Genomic DNA, 25,510 nt, shown 5'->3' on the forward strand with positions numbered 1-25,510 from the left:
AAATCCCTTTCCAACTTTCTCCCAAACTCAGGGTTCTTTCAATTCCTTTAAATCTACACTTTCTTTAGTTAAATTTGTAAGCATCGTTCTAATTTTTCCACTGTTGTCTGGTATATATGTACAACAGTGACGCGTGCCAAGCATTTTGCAAACTCCGCCATCCTTTGCTAAAAGAATGTCTAAGGCAAGCCGATTTTGAAGAGTCATAGCTCTTTCTGCAGCAAGTTCAGCATCCATCAGGATTATAGCTCCTGAAAACTTTGTCAGCATGTTATCCACAATAGTAGACAACTTTCGTATTTTGATTGAATTCAATATGACTCCTACTGAAGGAATCAATTCTCCAAATATATCTCCTACCACACCAGAAGCTGTCTCCCTTTTCTGAACACGATGTGATTCAGACAGCCTTGGAAATTTCTTTAAGTCGTCTAGTTGGTAAACCTTTGGGAACACTATTCCCAAATAACACCTCCCATACCATCCTTTAGGAAGACGATAATAGGCGTTGAGTCCACAAATATAATAGACTCCAGGAATAACTGGGTCTTGTCCATTCAGCATGAACGTCCACTTAGATTGAAATGCATGTGTATGTTTACATTCACTCGTTCCCACAAAAACTGTGTCATAATATGATGGAAATCTATGTATACAAAATCTTCCTACATGCAATGTATCTAAAGCTATTTTCCCTTGTGTCTTTATTGCAGCAAAAGCATAATTATCTACAGACGTCCTTTCGTGTAATTCCCTCTCTAATTTCTCCTTCATTTCATTCTTCCTATCATCAGTGCGGTCTAAAAATTATATTTCTACTGGTGAAAGCAAGCATGTAAGGTTCTTTCTATGTGCGTGAGCTGTGTGAAAAGGTGACATGGGTTCGAAGAATTCCCTCATTAATTTGGCATAATAATCTCGAGCTATCTTATTTAAATGCCCTATTATGGGGACATATGCAAAAGTAACATCGTAATTAGTATAGAAATAGTGAATGTCTTTTTGAGCATAAAATCTGGAAGCTACTATACTACATGTAATTCCATACGTAAGAGGCATGCTGTGATACGTTACCCCCTCCACTACTGAGGTAGGTATTTGTGTACACACATAACAATCTTTTGCATCCATGGTCTCAACATACTCACTCAGTAAGCGATAGAAAACGTTAGATGAAAGTTCATTCTTATCATGCAAGTGTCTCTCGTCTTGCTCGAGTCTCTTCAGAGCTGTTAGTTAAGTAACGATAATAGGTTTAGAAGTAGAAGCATCATTCGTCTCACTCTCACTTTTACCATGCATTCCAAGAACTATTGCTACGATTATTAGTACGCATGCGGTTATTACGCCTATACACATGTATTTACAATACTTCATTTTACGCCCCTGTGTAGTGAAGCTAGTCATGATCTGTATAGAATCAGAAAGTTGAAGACACTTTATCAAAGCGTGTTTGCAGGTATTTACAAAGCTGAACGAGTTCAATGTTCACACAGTTTCTTTAGCAGCTTAGTCTCTTATCGGTTAGCAGCGTTGTCTCAAAATCGGTTTCAAAGTCAATCAAGTTAGCAATGTCTTAGCCGGTTGAAAAGTCAATCAAGTTAGCAATGTCTTAGCCGGTTGAAAAGTCAATCAAGTGATCAATGGTTTCAATCAACAGAGTCCATAAAGTTTTTACTTCCAAAATGAAGTTCTGCCTCTTCGTTCTCAAGACTGAGGGATACGAATTCGTCTGACCAATCGTTATTGGCTACGTACGCCCACTCTGGAACGGAATACCTCCTGCTTGGTATCCTTTTTCTTTTCAATTTTGCATCTCTCTTTGATTCTTTCTCACTGGTACTTTCCTCTTTGGCCAAGTCCTTTTCTTCACTTGGTGTTGGTACTACAACAGACACTTCCTTTCTTTTCTCTTTCACTCTTGGCCCTTCACTGTCGTTCAACGTTTCTCTAGTTCTTAATTTTACTGGCGATATACTTGGTCTTCTTTTTGCACTGTGATCATTTGATGGACCTGCAATCTCTTCTGAAGGAATTTGAGCAGCTTCGTTCTGTTCTGCCTTGTCCCCTCCTTCTGGGGAGTCAATCAGGTTTTCCTTTTCTTTTTCTGTATCGTCTGCTTCTGGGAAAGCCCTCCTCTGATCAGGCTCTCCTGCTTCTTCACCTGTTTCGAGCCCTTTGTCACCGTTACTTTCTTCAGGCTCTTTTTCACTTTCAGCTGCTTCAGGTTCTTTGTTACCTTCAGCTGCTTCGTCGCTGTCTGAGGCTCCTCCTTGGTCTTCCCCAAGTGAATCAGTTGCTTCGTCCTCAGAGAATATTTCTCCCTCCTCTATTTCTGCCTGTTCGCTTCTAGTTCGGTTTCGCTCTGCCTCAGCGCTTGGTACTTTGTTATCAGGTACTGGTAACTTCAGCGCTTCAACTTCCTCATCTGTGGGACACAACACCCTCTTTGTGTGACTGGAGTGAATCCAGTTGGGAACTCCCGCACACTTCACAGCGGTGGTAGTCATCAAAATCACTTGGAAAGGTCCTTTCCAACGGGGTTCCAAACACGACTTCCTCACGTGCTTCTTTATCACGACCCAGTCACCTGCTTTCAGGGCGTGTCCTGGACCTTGGATCGGTGGCAAGGTGGTTGCCTCCACCTGGTGAGAGAAAGATCGAACCACATCAGCTAGACCTTTGCAGTAGTCTAACACCATATCATCTGTAATATTCAAAAGCGCATTTGCAGGAACTGCTGGAAGTCTCATAGCTCTGCCCATGAGAATCTCGTGTGGGGACAGTCCAGTCTTTCTGTCAGGGGTGTTTCTCATTGACATTAGTACCAAAGGCAATGCGTCAGGCCATTTCAAGTTTTTTGATGCGCATATTTTCGCCATTCTTGATTTCAATGTGCCATTCATTTGCTCCACTAAACCTGATGCTTCAGGGCGGTAGCTACAATGCAGCTTTTGCTCAATGTTCAGTGCTGCACAAAGCAATTTTATTACTTCATTATTGAAGTGACTTCCCCTATCTGATTCTAAAGAGATCTGGAATCCGAAACGTGGTATTAACTCTCTCAAGAGTAGTTTTGCAACTGTGAGACTGTCATTTCTGCGTGTAGGGTATGCTTCAATCCAGTGACTAAAAATGCACACAACCACCAACACATACTTCAAGCCTCCATGCACAGGCATCTCAATGAAGTCCATTTGCATCCTGCTGAATGGACCCCCTGCTCTTCCAATGTGGCTCAAATTTACTACGGTTCCCTTCCCTACGTTCATCTGTTGGCAAATGACGCAACAGTGGCAAACTGCTTCAGAAACTTGACGGAATTTGGGGTTAAACCAATCAGTTTTAAACAACCTAATCATGGCATCCCTCCCAAGATGAGCTTGTCCATGGTAAAATCTGGCTATCTGTGTCAAAAGGCTATTTGGAAGAACGAATTTCCCTTCACTTGAAACCCATAATTCATCTAGTCTCTTTACACATTGTGATTTGGTCCACGAGAGTTTCTCATCCTCACTGACATCATTCTGTAGGGATTTCAATTCGTCCATCGTATCTATCAACTTTAGAGCAAATATTTCGCTTGGTTCGAGTTCTGGTTCACTTATCAGATTCCATTCATCCCTAAGCAATATACAGTTCAATGCGCAAAACCTTGCGACTTGATCCGCATATCCATTTCCCAGAGAAACATAATCTTGTCCCTTCGAATGTGCACTGCATTTTACCACTGCTACTTCTCCTGGTAGTTGGATGGCATGTAACAATTCTTTTATTCTTTCGCCATTTTTCACTTGCGATCCTGAAGAGGTCATGAAGCCTCTCTGTGACCACAATTGTCCGAAATCATGCACTATTCCAAACCCGTACTGGCTGTCAGTGTAAATGGTAACTTTCATCAATGCAGATAGTTGGCAAGCTCTAGTAAGGGCTACCAATTCTGCTACTTGTGCAGAGTAAACTCCTTGAAGCCAAGATGCTTCCAAAACACCTGTTACTGTGCATACAGCGTACCCTGCTTTCAATACACCCAGTGCATCTCTTAAACATGAACCATCGACAAAAATAATTTGATCATTTTCTTCTAATCGGGTATCTTTGATATCAGGTCTTGGTTTGGTGCAAAATTCAGTCACCTGAAGACAGTCGTGCTCGATGTCTTCAGCGTTCTCAATTTCAGCATTTTCACTGGGAAACAAGGTTGCTGGATTCAACGTAGTGCACCTTTTCAGCTGCACATTAGGTGATCCCAGAATTATTGTTTCGTACCTTGTGAGTCTAGCACCAGTCATGTGCTGTGTTCGGGAACGTGTCAAAAGTATCTCAACTGAGTGAGGGACCATGACTGTTAAAGGGTGTCCCATCACTATTCCTTCACTCTGAGTGAGGCTGATACCAACTGCGGCTACGGCGCGCAAGCACCCTGGTAGTGCTGCTGCGACCGGATCCAAAGTAGCTGAAAAATACGCTACTGGTCTGTTTACGCCACCATGGGCTTGGGTCAAGACAGACAAGGAACATGCATCACGTTCATGATAAAACAATGTGAAAGGCTTTGTGTAGTCAGGCATACCTAAAGCTGGAGCCCTGCACATGCATTCTTTCAATTCAATAAAAGCATCCATCTCTTCTCCTTTCAGTTCAATTTCATCCAATGCATCCTTCTGGGTCAGTTTCAGTAAAGGTTTTGCTAGGGTTGCGAAGTTGGGAATCCATTGGCGACAGTAACTCACCATTCCCAAAAACTTCCTCACCTCCCTCCTCGTCTTTGGGGGACTCATTTGAAGTACACTTGTTATTCTTTCCTTCATTATTCTCCGTGACCCTTTCTCTATTTGGTGACCCAAATATTTCACTTTCTTCTGACAGAACTGTAATTTTGAAGGAGACACCTTGTGTCCATTCCTTCCCAAATGGTTCAATAGGGCAATGGTGTCGGCTGTGCAGTCACTTTCTGTCTTGGATGCAATCAGTAAGTCGTCAATGTGCTGTACTAGGGTTGACTCGAATGGCAATTCCAACGCTTCCAAATCTTTCTTTAGAATCTGATTGAAAATTGACGGTGACTCCGAAAACCCTTGAGGAATTCGACACCAACTGTAGACTCTGTCTAAGAATTTGAAACAAAAGAGAAATTGGCTGTCCTCATAAAGAGGCACCGAAAAGAATGCTTGTGACAAGTCGATGACTGAGAACCACTCGGCATCGCAAGGGACTTGAAACATTATCACAGCTGGATTTGGTACTACAGGGCAGCATTTAATTATTATGTCATTTATTTTCCTCAAGTCCTGCACAATTCGGACCTTTCCACTTGGCTTTATTAGTCCCATAATTGGTGAATTACATGGACTGCTTAACACTTCTTTCAGTACTCCCTGCTTTACAAACTCATCAATGAGTTGGGCGACTTTCATGAGGGTGTCTTGTGCCATATGGTACTGTGGGGTCTGGGGAAAGGTTACATTGGGTTCTACAGTCACTTTCACTGGTTCCACTCCTTTCACCAATCCCACCTCTTTTCCTGTCATATCCCACACTTCCTTTCCGACTGTTTCCTGTAACTCAGCTGGAATATCTGCTTCAGTGATCATCGGAAAAAGGGTAATCAGAGGATACTCTTCATCGACAGTCTCCATCTCATCCCCTTCTACACTGTCCTCTTCTTCCCCATCACTGCTCGTCTGAATTCTAATTCCATTGTTCAAACACATAATCGAACATCCCAATTTGCACAATAGGTCTCTCCCTAACAGTGATATCGGGCTTGAGTCACACACCACAAAATTATGTGACCCTTGATAGTTACCAATTCTGACTTGTACTCGATCTGTGATTGGGTTCGTCAGGTACCTGTTTGCTACTCCCACTACTTGAACTGTTCTCCCTGAAAGTGGCAAATTTGGCACTTCAATGCTCCTAACAGTGGAACGTGTACCTCCTGTGTCAACCAAGAATGAAACGCGATGACCCATAACTCTTCCCTCCACATATGGACCCTTTTGATCAACTTCCAAAGATGCTGCAAGCACACAATTTCCCTCCTCATCTGAACTTTCATTCTCCCATGCATCGTTTATTCCATTCTCGCTGTGTAGTGGGAATTGGTGTACTGTGTAATTTTGACTCATTCCCTGACCCGTTACCTGTTGAGGAAGCATTGCTTGCTGCTGATTCATTGGTGCTAAGGGTATTTGCATTTGCTGATTAGGTACCATAGGAAACTGCTGTTGCATTGGCTGCAATTGTGTCATTTGCACACGAGGCATTTGCACCTGTTGCGGTTGCATGGGTTGTAAACCCTGCATCTGGTTTATATTGTTTTGAAAATTTGGGTTCGGACCTCTCGGTTTCGGTCCTCTCATAGTCTGGAATGCATTGACATCATTGTTTTGCTGACCTACACCTTCCAGCACCATCATTGGGCACTCCCGTTTCCAATGCCCGACAATTCCGCACGTGTGACATGGCATCACCTTCTTCATTGCCTGTATACCATTTGGAATCATAACGGTATTCAAATCAGGACCATTATTCACAAAACCTCCTCGACCTCTGCCTCTCATCTGCGGCTGAAACATAGCATTTCCCTGCTGCTGCTGCTGCGGCATCTGTTGTTGAAAACCTTGCAAACCTTGTAAACCTGTCTGAGCTGCTCTGAGCTGCATCACCATCACCTTTTCCTTCAATCTTTTCTGCTTTGTCTCAATCTCATCACTGCAGTATTTTGCATAATTCAACACTTCATCGATCGACTTTGACTGCCAACAAATCAGATGCGATTTAATCATCTGGCTAATTTCGGGTCTCAGCCCTTCCACAAACCTGAACACAAAATGGAGCATGTCCTTTGGCTCAATCGTTTCCGTGCCACTGTAATTTTAAACGCCTTCAACAATCTCTCGTAGTACGCATGTATAGACTCTTTAACCTCTTGGGCTGTTCTGTCAATCCTCTGCCAATCCACATTTTTCGACGCAACCTTGGTTTTCAAGTGCTCGATCACCTTGTCGTACAAACTCATTACCGTAGGTGATGGCACATCTGTGTCCCTATCACTCTCTGGTTCACTCGTTGGCCAACCTACAGCCCTTTTACAATCTTCCCACAAATCAGCCGAAACCACAATTTCAAATAAGGTATTCAGGTCTTCCCAGAGACACTTCGCGAGTTTCACAAATCTATCCGTTTGTTGATACCACTCAATCGGCTTCTCTCTTAATTTGGGAAATTCATCCGTAAAGGATTGAATATCGCACCTGTGCCATGGTACATGCACAAGTTTTCCCCCTGCTGTCTCTCTCATTGGTAACATGGTTATCAGATCGTCATTCTGTTGTTTTTTCTCACTTCGTTCTGAAGTATTTTCCTTCTTTTTATCCTTTTTCTTAACCCACCTGCTTTCCCACTTGTCTAAACATCTCCAGACCTGTGCACTCTGCAGTATCTCTTTAAGGTGTGTTTTCATCCCTGCGGATCTCATGTGTTCAAAATCTTTTGTCTCAAAGTCTAACCTGTAACTTCTGCTCAGGTGTTTAGTCTTACCTATATCGATCTCGTTTCTGTCTGCGATTTTTTTGTAACTTCTTATGTATGTTGCTCACTTCTCTTGTAATCCTAGGGCACATGTATCTTAGTTCTTCCTCTGTGTATGATTCTAATCTGTTCAAACCCATTGTTCCCTCTACCAGTTCATCTGCCTCCATACCCAACCTTATTTTATTCAGGTATTCTTCTCCGTTCCCGCTAGATGTACTCTGTGGGGAGTTCAGGCTGTTGAACCATTGTGTTAACTGTTGCGCGTTCAGTCCCATCAGTGTAGCAGTTACATCAACTGCCACTGACGGTTTCTGTAATGTTTCAGTCTGTGAGGTTAATGGTACTAATAGTGGTGGATGTGACCTTACCACGGTTGACGGAGCGCAAATTGGAATTGGACTAAATTCCGACAAGGACCCAGATCCATTTGGCAGTGCCGCTATCGGAGTTGTTTCTGGAGTGGTTTCTATGCATCTTCTCCCTGTCCCATTTTGTATCATTAACCCTTGGTCGCTGGTGCTTGAATTGCCCTGTATGTACAGTGGTACTGGTGGACCTACAGTGATAGGTAGAGATATTGCATCTGGATTCTGTCTGTTCCCCGAATTCTGTGGCATGTTAATCCCTACATTGTGGTTCATCATAGCTGGCATACCTAACTGGCTTTCTACTACTCGCACTTCTTGTGTCTGCTTTTGGGGCATCGAGAACTGTGTTGATTCAGCTTGAATCAATGTCGGTCTCTGATAGTTTTGTCCTCCTTGCGCCATTGAATCGGAAGTCATTCCCACATTATGCTCATCGCAACAGTGCCTTTGAACCTGTGGCTGATAGTTATCAGCAGGTTTCAATGTTGGCACGTCTGGGTACATTCTCTGAATCCGTGGTATTCGTGGTGAGAAAGGCATGTCAGAGCTGCTCGGCCTCTGAGATATTCTCAAATTTGGTGTTACATTACCCTGTATTGGTTCTGGAGGGGCAGTACTAATGCTTGAACCTTTTTCGCTTTCCACATAGGGCGGTGGGCGATCATTCAGCAATTGTATAATGAACTCCTCATCATCTGACTCGTCTCCCCTTTTCGAGTTTCTATTGCTCTCTCCCTCTCTGGACTGACTCCTGTTTGTCTTACAGGTGGCTTTCCTTCCTTCCGTCTCCGCTTCCTCGGCAATCGCTGGAAACAATTTAATTCCCTGCAATACGTCTGATCTCCAAACCTTTTGTGTGCTGTCCCATCTAGCATCCGCTAGTGTCTTTTCTACTTTCCTTATTCTTGTCTCAAATTTCTTTTGTTGTTGGTTTCTAGCTATTAGCTCCCAAATCGCTAATGCCTCAAACTGTGCTGGCCTTGGAGGTACTTTCATTTCGTATAGCGCAAATCTCAGATTTTCTAAAACCCTTAGGTTAAACGACCCATGGATAGGGAATGCTACACTTCCATGTTTTTCTGTTAATTTGCACCATTGTTTTAGCCAAAGACATGGCGCTACACCCTTTTCTTCAATGACGATGTAAGCTGGGGTACCCTCAGGCGGTGTTTCTTCTCCTACATTTGCTTTAATATAAACATCTCCCCTCATGGCACTCTTAAATGCTTTGAAAAATGTCATCTTTCCGTCTTCTGTTTTTCTAAAATATGTAATCAATAAGTGACTTTAATTCCCGGAATACTCTTCGCTTGCCTTTCCCCTTCTAATTGCGCTTCACAGACGGCGTCCAATCCGTGCGCGACCCTTCTCACCAACCGACCTATCCCAGCGCGGCTCCTAGTGACGTCACACTCACACACTGCGGCTGACAAAGTCCCGCGGCTTGTCCTCTTTTTCATTCGGATTCACTCATAAACTAATTTCTGCACTATAACGCGAGCACTTAACCAAAAGAATAAAACAGATCTGTCGGTTTACTACAGGAAAGGTAATACAATCGCTTCAGAAACCTTAGGGATTTTTCACTAGCCTCGGCAGTTATTCCATCTTTCTCGGTTTCCCACTTTCGCCAGCAAAATTTGACCCGCAAACTTTACTCTCAACTGATCAATGAACTATTCTAGTGCACTTTAGAATTTGTCAAATCTCAAAGTCGAAGTTTTCTTTCACTCTGCAACATTCATACCGGCTTGTTGACCACGCCCGATCAACCTATTAAACCGACCAGATCACAACATCAAACAAGTGTCACATACACTTTTCAACATACTCCGGAGTCTCTTGACCTCGCAGGGCCCGTCTCAACATCAACAACCACGTGGACAATTTTTCTGCTCAAAGCGCTACACACCTGTGAAGTTCGACGACTTCCCTACTCTCACACCTTTGAAGGCTAATATCTTTTAACCCCTTAAATCCCCACAAACTTCTCAATTAATCTGCGGCGATAAGCTGTGCAAGCGCGAAACCCTAACTTCACTCATACCGTCACTAGAAATGCTGAGACCATTCTCATACCTCCATGTTCCTCATTCGCAAGCTCCGAGATCCCGGGAAAGTCATTGGGGACTTAGGGCATCATCATCTCTCCAACTTGTTTTATCAAAGAAAATTCTAACTTGACTCTGTCTATTGTTCGGATGGGGTCCCAAAGGGCTAAACCATCAATCTCTGCTACCATCTACTGATAACGCGTCCAGCCCTTATAAATTACCTGTACCTGGACACGTAGGAGGTCGGTGAATCTTTTAACCGAGTCGGGCTCTCCTCATCCTCATTAGTCGAGTCACTCAGATCAATAATCAATAACTACTGAAATCGGTAATTAATACTCAATTAATTGATCAATATAACACATCAGAAATCAATAACAGTTGGTATGTCGGCGCACCATGACCTTTCAGTCATGAATAACCACACCAGTTTATTAAAAGTTAGTGAATTTATTTCCCTATATTAACAAAGCTAGCACAATGTATATATGTCTCAAAACCAATTGATATATGTATATGAACATTACTAGCTGTCCATAACGGCGGAAGAAACGCAATCTACATAAAATCTGGATAATAATACACTCTGTTATAGCAATGCAAATCACTAATGTGACTAACTGTATTTGACTAATTGCATACATTCGGTCAGCATAACAAGATTTCAATTCTTCATGATACATTGAATGAATACCTCGACTAACCTCTAATTAGCATTGGCATGTGGGACTTCATGCAAAACGAATTTAGTCAACACAAATTTGGAAAACTTCTAGCTAGGACCCTATCAAAATAGCAGTTGGTACCTAAAAGGAAAAAAAACAATGCATAATACATTTATCCTTTCATATTTACCAAATACAATCAGCATTCAAGAAAAGTCTTCGTCCTTCAGGTACCGGTTGATCAGCATGGGGCAAATTTCAAAGGGGGCAAAGTTAAGGGCAAGCTTCCTTGCAACGGCAAGGAGAATGGGGCAAAGTTACTGCATGGGCAAGATGGGGGCAAATCAAAGTTATAGTCTCTAGGGTGAGAATTCTTAAAGTCTCTTTCTCTCAGATAGAGAAAAGGGCATCAGGGTGTCGTCCAAAATGGAGTCTGGCACCAGGCTTCAAACTGGCATCGAGGAAAATGGCTGACTTCTCTTTTCCGGTGGGTTTAAGTAAGAAACATTCCAAATTCTGCAGGGTCTTCCATTGGAGGGTTCATAGGTTGGCTTCAAATTGTCCAATCAAAAATTGTCTTTTACTAGCGCCCATTTATGCATACACTGTCCTTGGAGCCTTGGAACACAAATTGTATCATGGTTTGCCAATTATTTTACTATCTGTACCTTCATTGTCCGCACCTGCAGAGACTGACCTTGTATCAAAGGGGATGTAACCGACCTAGCACGAAACCTTGGAGATAAGTGTACCAGCCAGTTTCTACTGGAAAAATACAACTTCAAGCAAGAATATATGTTTCATTAGTTCAAGGAAAAAAATCACGCAGTTAGAATTTGAAACCAAGCAACTAGGCCAAAGCCTGTACTAAATTTAAGCTAAGCAAAACAGTTTTCAAACAAGAAATCATGGCATACATTTGCGATTATGACGGATTACTACATTTTTAATACTTCGTGATTAATAAAGCTCGTTTATAATGATGGCGAACTACCCTGAGGGCACAATTTCCCTTGTACATTATTTCTTTATTAAAATCACACTTCATTATATGTATTGATTACACGGTATACATTAATATATATCGGACCTTCTTTTTCTGCGTCATCAAGTGCGAGGTGCAAAGAGGAAATATGGCAGTATATAAGCATATGCATATATTACATAGTGTTGGTTGCCACTGGACAGTTATAGTTAGGACCTAGTTTCTATTGAAAAGGGTGTTTTTTGACTTGCCTATATCTTTGGCACCGCTTGACGAATCTTCACAAACAAATTCCCCAAAAATTCAACAGTCACATGAGCTGGTGTCTGGAAAGTTTTGGGGTGATCCATCAAGCAGGGGCTAAGATAAAGGGGGGATGAAATGTAGAGCATTTCCAATGTTAATTTCCTGAGGAAAACTTGAACAGCGATAGCATGAAAACCACTAGAAGGTATTGCCCTCAGTTTTGCAGAAAGGTAGCCCTGGTTCCATAAAAAGCCCTTTTAGTTATTTTGTGTAAATCCGTTCACGAGTTTCTGAGAAATTAAAAAAATCCACATTTGCATTTATAGCGATGCAAAGGATTCACGGCTCCTCCCGATCTCGTGCTGAGATCTGATTGGCTGTCAACACTTCAGCAAGGAAGTGCTTGCATCCATGATTGGACTCGGCTTGAGTCATGTCCCAGACACATTTTTTTTAAAAAAGCAAAGGGGCTAGGGTAGAGACCCTGACCCCTTAGCTCTGGAATATAGATTCCACGATTGGAGAGAAACCATATGGCATATGTAGTGTGATAGGCCGATGGTGTCCATGTGTAGCTTGTATGTTTGACCAATGTTTAAAACGTCTAGGTATGTGGCAGACATCCTAAGCCCTCTCCTGCACCTTTTGTTTGCCCTGGCCCTTTAAGCCCTTGCCAATTCCTTCTGGTCCTGGATGAAAGCTTGCTGAGTGAGGAGCTGACTCTCAGGAAGGGCTAGGATCTGTGCAATACACACTACCTCCATGGTCTGCTGCAAGGGGAAAATGTGGTTATGGCTTTTGGTTGCATTTGTAGAACTTGTGTGTAATTTTATTCACATTGAGTATTGGTTTCCTAATCTGTGTTTCTAAGATCAAAAACAAATATCTTAAAATTTTTCTATGTGTTCTTATAATATGGCTTGCTTTTGGTTAACTATGGGCTCCAATGTGTTTTACACTTGTTTTTGTATCTGGACCTGATTTGTACCTGCTCTAGGCAGGAAGATTTCACTGGAGCTGATTCTTCATTGCAACCCGTGTGTCAAATTCACTGAACACTCTGCAAAAGCAAGATGCGACATCCATAACATTTGGAAGACACCCATAAGATGCTCTTTCTTACGGTCACGGTCGTAACATAGGCCACTACAGCTCCTGCGGTGCAAGGAGACCTTCAGGCCCAAACCTTCAATCGGGCTGCCATTCAGTCCAAGGTCAAGGCATTTCTGTAAGATATGGAGACCCTGATTTATACTTTTTTTGCGCCGCATTACCGTCATTTTTTTACGCAAAAGCGTACTTTGTAAGTTTGCGCCGCTTTTGCATCAGTAAATGACGGTAATGCGACGCAAAAAAAGTATAAATCAGGGCCGAAGAGTCAGGGCCCGTATCACTACAATTGACAAAACTACAGATCAAATAAAAGCCGTTTCTGCAAGATACATCCATGCAACAGTGTAAAATATTTACAATATAACTACCATGAATGAACAATCATTTTCAAATAATGCAACACTACCTTAGCAAGTTTCTATGCATGCAGGAAATGTAACACAGCATTTGGAACAATACAGGGAGACGTGCAGTTACTGGAGGTTGCAAGAACCTTGGTTCTGTGCAGAAACGAAGCAAATCCCAACAGATAGGACAAAACATGCCCCAAGAGGGAATGTCCCAAAGACATATGTCATGCAGACATCAAAGGACTATGAAGACCTCGCAGTTAGGTCAAGCTAAGCTGCTAAATATCACAAACATATTTAGTTTTGGAGGGAGATTGTTCGACACATGACATGCGGATGCTGGAATGTGGCATTAATGGTCAGCACATTTGTTTGCATCATTACCACAAGCATTTACAAAGTGTGTGAAAGCAGTTACTTACTGGCATAAGTAATACATGCTCATACCCTGGAAGCTTGCATTCAGTGCTAATACAATACAGCCGGACATGGCAACCACAAGGTGACATGCTGCCATCCTTTCACTGCAATAACAAAAATTGGCAAATATAATACAAGCTCATACCCCAGAAGTATGCATGCAGTGCTAGTACAGTACAACTAGGGATGGCAAACACATAGTAGCACGATGCCCTCGCATTACAGCACCAATAGAACTGACTGAAAAAGGCACACATGGTGGCATGTAACATGTCTAACATAACAGAAACAGCTTTGGGAGATAATGGCAGTCTGTGCTGTGATGGATAGAATATTGTCAATCAAAATGCAGAGTTGTTTTACAGACTATAAATGGAAGGTCTTGTCCTTATCACTTAAGGAAATAGACTATGGGGCTAAAAAGTAGAATCCTATTTGACTAATAGAGTTTCTAATGTTGTTGAATTGAGCTTCAAATAGTTGAAAGCCATCGACTCTGTCACAGCAGAGTGTACATCTGCAATGGAAAACAGGATGAAATGGCTCTTCTTTGTCACTTCTGGTAATTCATACCAGGATTTGTGCGTTGTCTGTGTGCATGAGATTTCCAGCCCTTAGTGAAGTAATGGAATGGGCCTCACGAACAGACCAAAAAGCAGAGGGCAAACAGCAGAACCACGAGCAATACACAATGGCACTATATCAGGTGGGGAAAGGACAGTATGTCAGAATATTGAGTATAAAAATATGATTGTGTCAAAATATTGAATGCTCAAGTATCCAGAACCAAAACATGGTGAAGATAGGAGCATATGTAAAAGTCTAGATTTACTATTGTTAATGGCACATCTATGTACCATAAACATACATACATCGTCAAGGTACGTAGATGCAAAGACAGGGAAGCCATTGGAATCAAATATTGCTATCATGACAGTAGTACCCCCCCCACCTCTTGACACCGTTAACTGCTCTGCATTTCTTTGCTATGGAAGGAGGCCAGACCACGCGATCTCACAGCCGACCTTTGTAAGGTATTCAGGCAGGTGATAGGCTCGCTGCTCATTTTTGTGCCCCAATACCTCATTTTCACCCACAGATCCATAGATTGCCAGTGCTACTGAAGCAAAGTTTTATTCTATTGGGAGTTTTACTAATGTTTTGGGGACAATAGTTTGTACACATATAAACCTAATGCCACCAAAGTTAATAAACAAATGTACTGAATTAGAAAACAATACACCATAAACGTTTAAGTTGTGTGTGATGCAGATCTAATTTGTATACATTACTGTGCATGATTTCCTGGAGCACGTCGCTCTCCCTGACCCCTCAGAAAAGTTGGATTCTATACACCATGGAAACATATCACCAAAGAAGGACTTGTCTACTGGGTGAGCATACATGTCTCTTAACTCTTCCTTTTAACTACTCTGACAGAAACGTTAAACACACCAGTAAAGTATTGTATCTTTACTGGCCTTAGTGTTAAACATTTTGTTGTTTGTTGTTAACTACTGCCAACAATGTGGGTCGGAAACATAACAGAAATGTATGATAGTACTTGCAGTAACATATCAAAGATCACAAATTAAAAGCAGACATTATTAAACATGCACAATTATACCTTTCAGTCATCATAACCAAATGTTTGACATTGTATTATCATTTACCCTAGCCATATATTGGAAACGTTTGTGATGACTGGATATCCACTCAGACCATGGCTCATGACTCCACAGCATGAACCGGACACACCCACAGGAAAGGCTTGCAATCAAGCATACAGCTGCTTCCGCAATGCAAATGAGCGTGCATCTGGACTTCTTAAGGCACTTATCAGATAAATACACTGATATGTTGGTGCATTGGCTTGCATATCAGAAAAGGTGTGCAGCATGTATCAAAAGACGTTGGGCCTGATTCTAACCTTGGCGGACGGCGGAGGCCGTCCGCCAAGGTTCCGCCGCCAAATGACCGCACCGCGGTCACAAGACCGCGGCGGCCATTCTAACATTTCCTCTGGGCCGGCGGGCGCTCTCCAAAAGAGCGCCCGCCGGCCCAGAGGAAATGCCCCTGCAACGAGGACGCCGGCTCAGAATTGAGCCGGCGTAGTTGCAGGGGTGCGACGGGTGCAGTCGCACCCGTCGCGTATTTCAGTGTCTGCATGGCAGACACTGAAATACTTTGCGGGGCCCTCTTACGGGGGCCCCTGCAGTGCCCATGCCATGGGCATGGGCACTGCAGGGGCCCCCAGGGGCCCCGCGGCACCCCCTACCGCCATCCTGTTCCTGGCGGGTCTCAGATGGCGGTAGGGGGTGTCAGAATCCCCATGGCTGCGGAGCGCGCTCCGCAGCCATGGAGGATTCCCCCGAGCAGCGGAAAGTCGGCGGGAGACCGCCGACTTTCCGCTTCTGACCGCGGCTGAACCGCCGCGGTCAGAATGCTCGTGGGAGCACCGCCAGCCTGTTGGCGGTGCTCCCGTGGTCGGTGGCCCTGGCGGCCACCGGCCGCCAGGGTCAGAATGACCCCCGTTGTGTCTATACCTGTGCAGGATGTCCATTCCGGTGAAGAACAAAGGGATAAAGATGAACGTTCGCAGTCACCTGCACGAGGAGGTCAGCAGCCGAATGATGCCAGTGCCATTTGAATGAGTCTACTTCTATATATAATTACTTTTGATTTACTGCTTTAAACCTGCATTTATTTACTAGAGACAACTTTGTTTCTTAAAGTGTTCGTGTTTAAAATTGTTATTCTTACATGTTTGCAGCAACAAAGCAGGAGCTCCATGACACAATCAAACCATAAACCAAAACATGATGACAATGTGCTTTACACATCAGAAAAACAACCAAACTCGTCGAACGCTTTCGTCTATCTTCAACATATGTTACGTAAATTTCATATGTATTTTTTGAATTCTTATATAAAGTGAATACAACAATAATCTATACATCCCCCACTTCACATACAAATTTATCAATTAAAAATGAGGTAAAACTTTAAATTATGGGGATACAATTTGCAAACTTACGGTGTTCTTTGGTTTGTCAGGTGGATGAGAAATATGTGATAATTGAGCAGTATTGGCCGACCTCACAAAAGGCCATACGAGGGAGGCCTTTTGAAACGATGTTGTACAAGTTGAAGGGGTGTCAAGATCCTAAGACATCCTAAGATGTGACGCGGTGATTTTCAAAACCCGGCATCACCGACTCTGACCACTGCAAAGAACAGTATTGATGTAGTCTCAGGAGGGGAAAGAAATGGAGAAAAGAAGGAAGGAGATAGGAAAGTACGGCATTTAAATATGTAAATATTATGTTTTTAAATCTCCTACACTTTTCAATGGAGTAACAGCTGCAAATGGTATACCTTCATATATAGGCTCCTAATCACCTATCAATCAAAGAAAGGAAAGAATGGAAACTCACGCCCTGTCTGAGCCACAGAAACTCACAGTATATCAGAGTAAAGCTCGTGGACGGCAAATTCAAAAGTATTCCTATGTAATTGCAAATTTACTCGGTCTCAGAAATGTTCACATACATACTTTTGTCTTTTTTACAATTATCAAACTTGATCATACCAAAATATGATGCCTTGTTTCAGATCTAGGATTTCATCAGGGCTGGCACTTCACTCAATACACTGAGAAAAAAATGTATTAATTGCAATTCACGCTGTCTACTTTACAGAATGTCAAAGTCTATTATTCACTCATGATAATATTTCCATTAATTATTCAAACATCAGTAAAATGCTTCTCCGCAAAAAATATAAGCACAACGAACAAAACAAAATGTCAAATGTTATTCCCAAGCAGATGCACCTGTAAATAGACTAATGTATTTTGCAACCCTAGTGTTCCAATTAACAGTCAGGATTTATTCAGCATACTTCTTTTTCGTTTCTAGGTCCGTATCAATCACTCCGTTTCCTTCTGGCTGAATATTTTATTTAGGGCAACGAAATTTAAAATAACGTTACAGAGCTGTCAGGGCTCCTACCAGATTTGTAATGTCCAGGCAAAAGATGAACACCTTCTGTAAACAGGGACTGGATTTGCAACGAGACACATTGTCTACTAGTCGTTTTACAATAGTAAGCATGAGCAACTGGATGTGGCTCCCCTTTATACTGGGAGAGCCGAAGATGGCTGCTGTGGTAAGGTTTCTGGGCCTTGTAATCCCTGTAATATGCACTTCTAGGACCAAGCTACCAGCATCCGCCCAGGCAAAAGTTCTGAAATGAATAAAACTGCAAACACTTCCCCTACGAGTCAGGGTACAGGGCACTGAGATACATGGTAATCAGGAGTACTGGGAGTGGCAAGATGTTGAATCTTGACAAGGGAAATAATGGCTAATTGAAGTGTTGGCTGGAGCACACATTTGGAGGTGGATGGCTGCTTAAAGAGTCCCTGTTGTAGAGCACTTAAATTCCTCCAAGAAACACAACATGGATGCATTCCCTACACCAATTAGGCTGGTTAACTATAGAACAGTGTGCGTAATGCAATGTATGGCCTTCCTATTAGTCCTGTTAGCCACATGGTATAATGTATGGGCAGACCTCGAATCACCACTGTTCGAAATTGGGTCTGTATTTGGCAGAGGTATGCACCCTGTCCAAGTAGGGACCACAATCCTAGTCAAGGTAAGTCACAACACAACATAGATTATTCTGTGCTTACCCTATGGTAACCTAGGACAGAGCAGGCAGGCTTAACTTAGAAGCCAATGTGTAAGGTGTTTGTTTAATAACTCATACAGTAAAACAGTGAACACCCCACAAAAAGACACCACACCCATTTAGAATAATAGAGAATATTTATCTGATTAAAACAAGACCAAGATGACAAAAATCCAACCAGTAGAAGTCTTCGATGGCTGCGTTGATGTTGGGATACTTTGAAGTGAATACAATGGTTGTTGACGAGTCATGCAGACTGTCATTGCCCAGCCGGGCAGGCTGTGAATGTGCTGTTATTGAACAGCCTCTGTGTTGGTGCCAAAGGAGCGATGCAGCAAAATGTTACCCATTCTCAGGGCAATGCATTGGTTTTTGCAGGAATCAGCTGCAGAACCCACCTCTGAGCCCAGAGCTTGGAGGGTACACCTCAGGCAGGGCGAGACTCACAGAAAGCAGAGTCTAGCAGCACCATGAGCGTTGTAGACAGTCTTTGATGTACCAGTGACTGCATTAGAACAGGGGGCAAGCCAACAAGCCATTGAAGATCGCTTTTGGAGGGAAGACAGAGCAGCAGGCCAGAAATGCAGTCCTTCCAGAAAAGAAGTCCAGTTGAATCATTTGAGCAGCACAGCAGTCTTTCTGACAGAGGTTCCATTCCAGATCCAGAAGTGTCTGAGCTTAGGTGGTCAGAGGCCCAGCACATACACTCAAAAGTGTCTTTGAAGTGGGAGAGACTTCACAGAGTGGCTTTGAAGTGCAGCATTTCCCTTTCAGCCCAGTTCTGTCTGTCAGGCTATCTGTGTGGGGTAATCAGTCCTTTGTGTGAAGTCAGCCTACTCCCCTTTGAGGTGTAAGTGTGAGCTCCTCCCATCCTCCCTGCCCTAGGAGACCCATCAGTATGCAGATGAAGTTGATTATCCTGTGTTTGTGGCTGTCTGGAGGGACATCACAAACGTAGCTGCCACCCAGCCAACTCCATACATGTTTTGGAGACAGGCTGTAAAGCACACAGAGAAGTAAGAGCAGAGAAATGCCTACTTTCTAAAAGTGGCATTTCTAAAATAGTAATGTTAAATCTGACTTTACCAGTAGGTATGATTTATCATTAGCAACACAAAAAGATGATGGACGGAGTGCTGAACAATGAAAACACTCACCCCCAGTCACAGATCTGGCTTTAATCCATTGTTCTTTTGCTCACCATGCTACCCCAGTTTGGACCCAGCCATATGCAAATCAGTCTTGACCCTGTTCCTCATGGGAACAGTCCAGCCCGAACTGCCAAGCCAGGTCCTCCCTGGAAGTTTTTGCTAAACACAGTGCTCCCCTGAGATCAGGTCCCTGTGCTGTTGCACCGCTCGCACCTCCCAAAAGCCGGCCCTGTGTGTGATTATAGCAGGCTCCTCACAAAAGGCCGGGCTTTGCAGTTCATTTACAAAAATGTGAGTTCAGCACTTCAGCTAACTACCTGCAAAGCGCATATTTGACCCAGAGTAAATGGCAGTACTCACAATGCACTTTCTCTGGTCATGGTGCAGCTGCCTTTCATCAGGATGTCTGAGCATCCACAGTGTCCTCCATTTGTGCGCCTTTCCCCTGTGAGCTATAGCTGTATTAACATGGAGCAGCTGAAGTCACCGGCTTGGAGCCAGACCAGCAGCGCTTTGCAGGGCTTCTCTAAAGAGCTCTGATGAGCAGTGCCGATGTGATGCTGAGAGGAGGAGAGACGTTATCATGTTGGAAGCAGGGCTGCAGGATGAGTTTGCTGCTCTTGTCCTTCTTTTGCCAGCATGTGAACACTGTGTTAATTCTTTGCTCCTGTGCTATCCTCTCCTTTTTTTTTTTTGGTTTACAGTTTTGTAAGTAGCATTAGGTGAGCAACATTTAATTGCAGAAGCTACATGGTTAAGTGGAGGGTTTGGGCACCATCACGGTTTTATTTGCAGATAGAGCAGTGTAGAAAACACGCTCACTGCAGAGGAGAGGCTAAAGGCGTAGGTCCATATGTATTTGGTGTGTTTATCTGTGTGGAGTTTATCTGTGATGGGCTTAAACTCTAATCAGCGTAGAGGGAGCAATGTCTTGAAAGAGTGCACACTTCGCTTTCTGGATCAAGACTGCGTCTAACTTCGGGTGGCTTGCAGAATCAAGTCCTTCCAGTTCCCGGGCCAAGGAGCGTGAAAACATCTGTTCCAACAATGCCACGCAATGGCTCATTACTGCCGGCCTCCACACAGCTCCAAACAGCCTTAGCCACCGCCGGCACTCGCTGACTCTCAGCCTGCTGTCCGAGGAAAATGCAGCCCCTGCATTGCCTCTGACGTCCTCACTGTGCGAACATGCCGGGGAGCATCAATTTGCCAGCTAACTGTGCCAGTCACCCTGACCCACTATGCTACATCACAAGAAACACGTACCTGCTTTCATTTGGAGATCTCCTCGTGCAGGGATTTCTCCTTGGGTCCTGCACTGCCGTTTTGTTTTCCTGATCTGCCGCAAAGAGAGTGACCATGTTTTTGCGCTGTTTAGTTTTTTAAGCGTAGCGCTGATGTATGTTTTCACTCTCTCGCGTGATGCAGGCAGAAATGTGCGTGCTTGGCAAACAGGCCTGCGTGGTGAGGGAAGGAAGGGTGCGCGCGCGCCCGCACACGCACCTTACAGGGAACATTGCTTCAGTCCCCTCCATCACTGAACAATGAAAGATTTTACAGGTAGCTAAACACAAGACCCCAATGAAATTACAAGCTGAAAAACACAGAAGCCCTAAACCCACGTGCCAAATTGGAGATTTAATATGGCTCTATACTCATAAATTTACCTTAGCAGGTCCCAGAAAACTACAGCCACGTTATCTAGGACAATTCAAGATTACAGGAGTCTTAGGGCCAGTTACGATGAAGCTGCAACTACCTCCCGAATAGATGACACACCCAGTATTTCATGCATCTCTGTTAAAACCCTACTACCCAAACTCCAGACCTGACTCACCACCCCCTCCAGTTATTGCCAATGGGCGTCAGGAATACAAGGATCGTCACAATGTACTCTTCTAGGTTAGTCCTCACCAGGATTGGGAAATTGTCATCGCCCCATCAGAACGCCTGCAATTCAGGTGAGTGGATCGCACAGAACATGCAGGGCCACTAGTAGCATTATTTTACTTGTTCTGGGCACCTATAGTGAACTGAACTAGGGACTTATAGGTACATTGAACATGCCAGTTGGGGAGAAGCCAATATTACCATGTTTAGGGTAGAGAGCACAAACACTTTAGCACTGGTCAGCAGTGGTAAAGTATGCAGAGTCTTAAAACCAGTAAAAATGAGTTAAAAAAAATGGAGGAAAGCGGGCAAAAAGTTGGAGGCTGTCAGGTCTAACAACCACATTTGGAGGCAAATTCATATTCTAAATCAATGCTCTTGTACTTACGCTCTCACAAAATGACTGCTGACAGTTACAATGGCATCTTTGGATTCACATTTGTGTATGAACTGCCTAGTGTCTAGACTCCTTGTTGAAATTTATTCTAATACCTGGGCCACAGGCCTAGTAGTATTATTACAGGTGCAACCTCTTCAGCTCTAACAAGTAGTACATTTCCCTCTGAAAGTGCACTCCATACAATATTACCCTCATGTTCTAGCATTGATACATTCTAGCCATATTCTTCTCCTTCACTTCATACATGGATACATCAGTTATGCTTTGAGGAATGATGGCTGCTATATCTAATGTTGAAATGGAAAAAAGGATAGTTGTTATTTCCCTGGTATGAGTCTTGGACAATGATGTCATGGTCCAAAGCTGTCCACGGACCATGGTGATGAGAGTAATTGATGATGCTTTGGTGACTAACATAGGGTAATTTAGGTTGTCTGTGACAACGCTTGTTGGTGATCACATCATTGACATTGTGGCTGTTACTGCAGTAGCAGAACTGGCAAATGTAGCAGCTGTGGACATTGTGTGTGTAGATGAGCCACTTGCCCTTGGCCCATCTTGCAGGTTGTGGTTGCATATAGCTTGTTTAGAGATGTTCTGAGTCCTCCTGTGCTGTGTCTCCTGCAAGTGTTAGGGTAAATAATTGTTAAGTTACCTTACAGATCCATATCAGGAATTATAAGAGCAATTTCATCATTTCTGTAATGATGTCTGCTCTTTTTACGATATGTGAGCTTTAATCTTTCTAATATAACCACACTATGGGCATTAACCTTTTTAATATAACCAGACTATGGAATGGTCAGACCTCTTGGGATAGACATCTGCATAACTACCCATATTGTCATGGAATACTCCCATCAAAACCTACATGTGACATGGGTGTTGAGGCAAAATATGTGTATTTATACCAATCACACACCATCAGCTCCTCAAGATTCACCTCCGTTCCCGGTTCTTTCCATACTGGTGAGATTAATTATATTTCGAACATGCTCCTCACTGATAGTCAGCTTAAGCTCCAGTACAGGTCCTCAATCACTTTGCAAGACATTCACATCTATGTCTGCCACAAATATTAAGGGAACAACGCTTTAAGTCCATGAATTGTTTTTTGCAGTCTTCAACTGGCCTGGGGTGTGTGAATTCTTCCAATTCTTTGATCTAATGTTGCCATTTGTTTTTTCAAGTAAATCACCCATTACCCATGTCTCTTATTTTCTTCAAACACATTTTACTGATTTTTATACCTAGTATTGACATCATTACTACACAACAGAATACACTTTATCTGCTGTGACCCAATTTAAATTCCTGGATCACTGCCTGTACAAATACTGTAGACTGGCTCCTCTAAAAGGAAACAAACACCAGATCACAAGGAAGCCAGTGCACAGAAGAGCTCAGGCTCACAAAATGCCAATCCAAGGCCCATATTTATACTTTTTTAGCGCTGCATTTGCGTAATTTTTTGACGCGAAAGTAGCGCAAACTTACAAAATATAATTGTATTTTGTAAGTTTGCGGTGCTTTTGCATCAAAAAATGACACAAATGCGGCAATAAAAAAGTATAAATATGGGCCCAAGTATCTTGAACACATTTGGCGACAGACAGAACAACACTGACAAGAGCACCTACAAATCTGCCTTAAGACACTTTCATCAGCAATCAGAACTGCTGAATGCTCCATGCTCCCCAACCACTTCAAAAGCAGCTCCAACAGCACTAAGGAAATCTATGCTATAGTAAGATTTCGCATCTGTGGCAGCAAGCTTCACCAACGTAAAACCCTCTAAGAATCTCTGCTCCTGGCTGTCCCTAATCTTCACCAACAAGATTACCAGCATCTATGAAAATGTTGAGCTCCACCCAGACCTTCTCCCCCACCAACGATCCTCATAATCTTTTCACAGACATCATGTCTTGCATGTCTTGAAATGTATTCATTATGCTCATGTCAGTTTTCATCAATCTCTTTCTCTTTAATCTGAATTCCAATGTGTTACACAGTAGACCTCTACCTTTCTTCCATGGTGCCCATATCCTTTCAAATATTTTTGCAGAGCCATAGGCCATCTAAATCACACTTTCAGCCATCATGCACCAATCTAAGTTTTTGGCCTTAATTCTGTAGTGTTGAACATGGGGGGCTTCACACCCTAGTCTTTTGCTAGGTGTTTTTTTCCTATAATCATGGCTAAACCACAGCAAAGTCTTCCATACCCATAAATGGGCGAGTCCTTTCAAATGCCCATCAAGTCCAATTCCATAGGCATTTCACCCCCTGCTGAAGTTGTTCTGTTCTTTTACCCAATTTTAGAAAGTCTGGAGTCCCAAAGTGTTTGTAGGGAGGTGCCTACCTGACAGGGGTCTCAAGGCATGTGCTTCCCTCACTTCTACCAAATTGGGAAAGTCCACCCAAGTTTGTAAAGTGTAATGTAGGATTTGTGTTAAACTAGCCTCAAACCTGCTCTTATGGCCACATCACAAGGGTATCTGTATACCACAAAGGTAATCATTATTGACTAGTTGTCCCAAATGTCTTTCCCATATATTTCTTGTTCTTGTCAATTGGTGTTTGCAAGTTATTTACCAATGAGATATACACTCATATAAAGCCTGCTTGTGTAGTGGGACAATATTCCATCTGGGAGTTGGTTCCTGCCCTATTTCCTGCACATGTAGATTGTATTTCCACAATGCATGGGACATCTGGTCTGAAGGTATCGATAATACAGTGAGTCAGGTAGTTCATAATCTTCCTTCCAGGCCTTTAATGCTTTGAGCCCATTCACCACCTCCCTGTGCACAGACCAAGCTTTGAGATGCCAATCCGGTTCAATGTGAGAAATGTTTCAGGTGTTTTAGAGTTGCTGATACCCACAGAAGCATTTTGATTTATGGGGTTGCCTTCCATTTTTCAAATTTGCTATTTGCCAGATGTGAGGATTTGGGGTGTACTATATGGTATGGCTGGGAAGGCCCACTATGCAGTACATTCTCAAATACCTTCATGGGTCAATTAACGTATGTTTACTCAACCTTAATCTCAACCCTGGGTAGCTATGGCTGTGAGCAGTAAAGCTTAGTAAAGGAATAAGGTGTAAGGGATTTAACAACACCAAACAACAGAATAAGAAAGTCACACATCACGAAAGAAACAAGACTCAATGTTAGATACATAGATTTGATTTTTTTTTAATCTTTAGAGATATTTAGTTATAAAATCTACCACAGGGTTCCAGGGATTTAGATTTTTAAAGGAATGAACAACTTTAGTATCAACTGCAAACAAGCATTGGCCAACAAAAGTTTTGAAAAGTTTAGAAAAATGAGTTTGGCATCTCCAACCTGACTTGGAAGGCCATCTGGCAGATCAGATGTCCATGGGCCAGAGAGGATACTTTGGACAGTTACCTGGCCACCACAGGGTTTTTAGAGCAAGAGCCAAACTTTATAGGATGACTGCCATTGACAATAAAGGAGGGGTCCTGATGCTGAGGGATGCAGGCTCAAAGATGCTCAAGGATGCTCCTGATGCTGTGCGGTTCATGAGAATGAATTCCAGTCGAGTCCTCGGCCCACAGGTGAGTGGGAGGTGACGTTGTACACAGATTTCAAGGTCTCAT

Source organism: Pleurodeles waltl, chromosome 2_1, assembly GCF_031143425.1.
Source record: "Pleurodeles waltl isolate 20211129_DDA chromosome 2_1, aPleWal1.hap1.20221129, whole genome shotgun sequence".
NCBI lineage: Eukaryota > Metazoa > Chordata > Amphibia > Caudata > Salamandridae > Pleurodeles > Pleurodeles waltl.